We start from the raw sequence: 6,155 nt of genomic DNA on the forward strand, positions 1-6,155 counted from the left end.
CCTGCTGTTGTCTCTCAGTGCTTTAAAACATAATTTTGTTTCCTATGAGGCTGACATTTTCTTACCTTACCTTTTCTCCTCTTACTTACCTTGGGAAGGGTGGGGTGCAGTTCACTTTGATTAACTGGAGATGTGTAGCTCTCCTCGCTGGCTGTGACTGTGGTCATGACTGAAGCGAAAATGGCGAAAAGATTTGCCGACAACCAACACAGAATGCAGTTTTATGTTGGTCCTCGGCAAATCCTGTTGGCAACAGGATTTGCCAATGCATTTCTGTGGATCACTGTACTTATGGTGGTGTGCCTGGTGATTCTGTGGAGATTTGTACGATTGTTATCAGTTCATACATCTACTGCATTTTGAAATTCAATAATTTTACTAAACAAAACAGAGGACTGTAATTTTGTCCGTTTAGTTTACATATCATTTCATAAACGCAAGACAAAGAACAGTCTTTAATATTTTTTTTAATTTTTCAAAAATTAATCAGGCTCAGAAAAGCACGTAATGGAATTAATTACTTCCCTCCTACTTCATTCATATTGCCAAGCATCTAAATCTTTGTAAACTTTATGTGTTTGCAGGCTGCTAGCTTTGGAGCAGAATTCACATAAACGTTTAATCCACGCATTTGGTTCCACAGTGTACTTCAGTCGCCAGTTGAAATATGAGGCATAGCTTTCCTTATCCTCTGCCAGTTTTCTAAGGAATTCTCCAAGATCCTCCACGGATCTGAAGTCGTCCACATGGATGAAGGAATCTTTTGGTGCCACTGCCTCATACTGTTCCCGCGGTGGACCTAAAACTACAGGCACAGCTCCACCCACGAGGGAATTGTACCAAAACTTCTCTGTGATGTAGTCTCTGGATATAGAGTTCTCAAAAGCCAGGTAGAAGTAGCAGCGAGAGATTGTTTGTAACAGAGTCTGATCATCCAGACGCTTATTTACTGCTCCACCATACACCTCAACTGGTATAATTGTTTTCAGTTTATTGTATACTTCAGTTCTTTGGTGGGGGGCATTGTTGCTCACAACCCAACATGCCAGAGAAGACTTGCCCTTTGGTATGAATTCTTCCACTGTCAATCCAGTTCCAAAGTCCTGTGGTACCAACCTGCCATATGGTGCAGTGATATCTGCATTGCGGCGGTAAGACATGGTGAAATTAAAGTGTTCGGCCAAGGGCTTCATATTCAAATTATTCTCTGGGCATTCCTGAGTAAACCAAACCCACCTCTGCTTCTGTGGTCTGGTGAGGTGCACGGGCAACTTCTGTCGTCCGTCGGACAACTCTCTGTGGTGGAAAATCACAAAGTCTGCCTGAGGGAACAGAGACCGATCCATCACCACGATGCAGTTTGGTATTCCAAAGCGTTCATGACAAATATTGGCTCCCAGATTATATGACGTCCCAAAGGGCCAGAACCATAAAAGAACTATGGTATGGTATGGTATGGTATGGTGGTATTAAGGATGACCTGTTTAGGTTTTTGAACAGCATTCTCCGATGAAGGCCCTTTGATAAGCAGACTACCAAAAAATGTCAGACAGGCAAGGACTAAAGCCACTGATAGGATCCGCCGATAGGAATAGAACACCTTCATGTTCTTTGGCTGTGAAGTAAACACACATCAAATGTATTGCATTACTCACAGTCCTACTAACTAAGCAAAACTGGTCAAATAATTCATAAAAAAATACACCCACCCAACCACAAAGTTCACTCTTTTGGATGTACTGATATTTACTGTTTGTTTTCCACAAGGTTGATGTCAAAAGCTCACTTACCAGCATAAAAGCTATCCACCACCAAAGCTCTGTAGAAATGTGTCGCTCTGCTCTCTGCCACTGAGGGTGTGACCAGAGTGGGGCATAGTGTTGCAAAACCAGTCAGGCAAGTCCGTATGGGAAACTCCCTGTACCTCCTGTTCCTCTGTTCCTCTTAAAACAATTGCTGAACAGAAGCTGAGCTAGGTCCTGATGTTTTGATATATACAGTATTCATTGAATGAAGGGTATGTTGGGGTTACAACATACAGAATGAAAATAAAAAAAGGTAAGAGTGTTTTCCTTCATGTTTTCTGAAATTTTATAACAACATAAACAACAAAAGCCAACAGTCCCAAAACCTCCCGTCAGCCCCCCTCCAATCCACAACCTTCTATCCTTATATTAATAAATAAAAGGGGAAAAAAAAATGATTAAAGAAAAAATTAAATAATAAAAAATGAAGAAGGAAATAAAGGCCAGCATATGGGCGAACATTAAATCTTGACAGACAACATTACGCACAAGACTGGTTCAGGAAATTAAGAGTAAAGTCATGGACTCAAGTGCTAGGAGTGTCTCATTGGGCCTGTTCTGTTGATGCTGGAGTTTAATAAAGGCAGGCTATCCATATAAAACTTACGTTAATGTGTCAGTAGTATGAACAGTAGAGACATTGGCCGTGTCTACTACCGCGCACTTGAGCAATTTGAGCAATTCGAGTCAGTGCTTAGGGCGCCACACTGACAAAATCAGCAGAATTTAGTGCACTGAAAGTCCCCGGATGGTGCACAGCAAAGGGTCAAAAAATGTAGTGTAAAACGATGAACACTAATCGCCCTAACGGGCGCCATCTTGGCTACGTACGGAAGAGGAGGAGCCCTTTCGCCAGCTTTTCAATTTATTTTTCTAAAACAATGGCGGACATGATGGTTACGGTGGCTACAGTGGCAGAGGCAGTAGACCACCAGGCTACAGACCGTAAATGTAAATATCAGCAGTTATTAAACAACTGTACTGATATTAAATTAACTACTAACATGCCATTCTCAAATTAAAGCCAGTGACATGAGTAATTTGGTGGATGTACAGTGGTGGCCAAAATTATTAGAACACTAGACATATTTAAGAGTCTTCAGTTGTTTTTGTTGAATTGGCCATTAAAATACCCTAAAAACTAATGAAATATCTACAAAGTCATCATTATGCTCTATAAACCATAGAATAGAGCCATCATAATGAGATTTAGGTCATTTTCCGTACAAAAACAAGCTAGGCCTATTTCACTGTCAATTTCACAAAATCATGTTCCTGCACAGAAGAAGCCAAATTACTTGTGTAATCATTGTCAGGTGTTATTGTGGTTAAATGGATGGTGATGCAAGAGTCTTAGGACACAGCTCGGCGATTTTTTTGAATGTACAAGGCCTATCCTCCTCATTAAGTGATTGGTAACATCAGGGTTTTGTCACTGAGGCCACACCACCAAATGGTATAGATCCAAAGCCTCTAGAAGCAGTCTTGAAGCACATGATGCTCTTTGAACATGGCTAAGGTGAAGAAGGAGCTAACAAATGAGCAACGGGTTCGAATAAAGGCTTTTTTGATGCTGGCTGGAGTTACTGCCGCATAGCCAAGGACTTGAGATGCAGTCCAAGCACTGTAAAGTACACTTTAGACCACCATGGCACCAGAACCGAAAGGGGAGAGGTTTCAAAAAGAAACTCTCAGACACACAAGTGAAGCATCTCAAAATTCTCAGTCTTCAGGACCGAAGAAAGACTTTACAAGAACTGTGTGACGAGATTAACATCACAATGACTAATGGTGCAACAGTGTCTTCAAGAACTGTCCTTCGGAAACTGGGAGAAGAAGTACTTTTTGGCAGAATAGCATCAAAGAAACATTACTGAAAGAGAACAATTGAGTGTAACGCCTGAAATTTGCAAAAGAACACAAGAAATGGACAAAGAAAGATTGGTTTAAGTGTTGTGTACTGATGAGTCCAGGTTTTAATAGTTTGGCAACAAGCAAAGCGTGTATGTTCCACGAAGTGAGGGGGGGAGATATAAAAATTAGTGTCTCTTGCCTACAGTTAAACAAGGAGGGGGTAGTATTATAGTGTGGGGTGCAATTTAAGCCTCAGGAACAGGTGACTTTGGCTAAATTGATGGCATCATGGATACAAAAGTATACCACAACATTCTGGTGAGGCACGGAGTTCCTTCTTGGAGACATCTTATTGAGCCTGGATTTATTTTCCAAGAGGACAATGACCCTAAACATTATTTTAACTATTGCCGGATCTACTGGCGACAAGGAATCTGCTGGAACATTGATAATGATGGACCGGCCCTATCAAAGTCCGGACTTCAAACCCATCAAGCAAATTCGGGGCAAGTTGGAAAATAAACTCGACAGATCTATTGTAAATTCCAAGGAAAGTCTTTGGCTTGAGTTGCAGAAGGCATGGGATAACATTAGTGTTGAAGTTCTCAAGAAATATATTGACTCTATGCCAGAGAGATGTGCTGCTGTAATTGCTGCAAAAGGTGGACGTACCACTTATTAAAGTTAAAAGTGGTTAAAAACAGTAGGACTCACTTCATCTGATATTTTTTTGTGCTCAGAACAGCCATCTGCATGTTTCATGAACATTATGAAATGAAATCATGTTTTGGAGGCAAAAAAAAGCTAATTATTCTCAGATCTGTCAGGTGTTCTAATAATTTTGGCCACCACTGTATACAGACAGTTAGCAAACCTAGCTAGGTAGCATTACCATTGGATCTGCATGGCAGTTATGCTAAGCTAGCTGGCTATTCCACCACCCGGGCCTGTTGCCAGTCCGACGAAGGAGCACTTCTATCGGAAACTTTTCACTTGACGAGTGGGGGCAGGTGGCAGGCTCCAGGCGCTCACTACAACGGGCCAGTCTGGCGTCAGATAGCTAGGTCAGTCATCGGACAGTGTTAAACAACTGCTGTACTGTTAAACAATCAAAATGCCAAATTGAATAATGGATTAACAATGGATATGCTCAGTTTAATAACGGGTTAACATGACAATGCCAATGTTGTAGTTTGTCACGGGTATCGCGAGCAGAGTTGCGTCCGTCACTTCCACCAGGTGCTTAACGTAAGTGTTCCATTTGATAAAGCACCCCTGAGCGATGGAGTTTACTGCAGATGTCAGTGCACTGTATTACACTGTACTATACGGCTCTTCAGAACCATCCCTACGTCATAGGTCACATTAAATCCTGATAACATACCGCTGCGAAAATTAATCACCGCTGTCATTGGCAACGGGTTTTGTACTTCTAATTCACATCTTTCATATCATTCCGCCAGAAGTCATTTTAACGCAACAGTAGACAGTAATTTGAAGTCAGCAAGTAATGGGTTGCTATGCAACACCTGAAACCTCAAAGTTCTATTTGCTTGAAGAACTATTTATTTCTAAACGGGACTCATGAAACGGCAACTAAATCATTAAAAAGAGGTATGTTGGACGAATGTCTTCTATCGTTTTTGGCAAGTAACCGTATAATAAGCGGGATAATGTATTGTCCGTCGGTCATTCTCCACTGCGCGTCGGGGTGTTGTTCGCCCCGTCGGGAATTATTTTTGGAGAATGACCTCCGGACAATACATTATCCCTTACGTACTTTGCAAAGTGTCAGTAATAGACACACTCATCGGTGGGGCTCAGGTAGTTTGGACAAAATACTTTAATAGCCGTCAGACTCTTGCTGGGATCGGGGACTACTCCGGAAATTATGTCGTTTGGAAATAATGTCGTTAGTGGACCAATCACAGCCAAGGGCGTATCAGACTCTCTCCGAAAAGTTAGAAAAATCAGGAGGTGCACGTTGGTCTCCGTCCAGCTCTCTGAGGGCTCAGATGGGCGTTCCACCTGGGGGAAGGTGTTGCCAAGGCGTGCCCAAGTGTCCCTCTCCGACCAAAATGCACGACTGTAAATTAGGCTTAAGGGTTGTGTGTGTGTGTGTGTGTGTGTGTGTGTGTCCTTGCTCTAGTGAAGGGGTCTCAAACTTGGCCCCCCAAGCGATTTTATCCGGCCCGAAAAGTTCCATTGATTAAAAAAAATAGAAAGCAGCAGTGGTGTGTGTGTGTGTCCTTTCTCTAGTGTGTGTGTGTGTGTGTGTTTCCTTGCTCTAGTGGATGTTGCAGGAGCATGAGGAGGATTAAGGCTTGTGTAGTGTTAGCGTTAGCATTAGCATCATATGTACCCCCCAAGAGGACATCAAAGCACAAAGAGAATGGGAACCACATGCACACACACAAACACACACACACACACACACACACACACACACACACACACACACACACACTCTTCCAACTCCATACTGGCAGTCCTGTT

The 6,155-nt window shown here is 42.3% G+C and overlaps 1 pseudogene across 1 annotated transcript; it reads right to left on the minus strand.

Moving 5' to 3' along the window:
* Nucleotides 1-533: 533 nt before the first annotated feature.
* On the minus strand, nt 534-1,634 carry LOC308375819 (alpha-(1,3)-fucosyltransferase 7-like; annotated as a pseudogene). Its single transcript has one exon. The product of its transcript is annotated as an alpha-(1,3)-fucosyltransferase 7-like (transcript).
* Between the last annotated feature and the right edge of the window lie 4,521 nt (nt 1,635-6,155).

This window comes from Sprattus sprattus (genome assembly GCF_963457725.1).
Source record: "Sprattus sprattus genome assembly, chromosome: 15".
Classification (NCBI taxonomy): domain Eukaryota; kingdom Metazoa; phylum Chordata; class Actinopteri; order Clupeiformes; family Clupeidae; genus Sprattus; species Sprattus sprattus.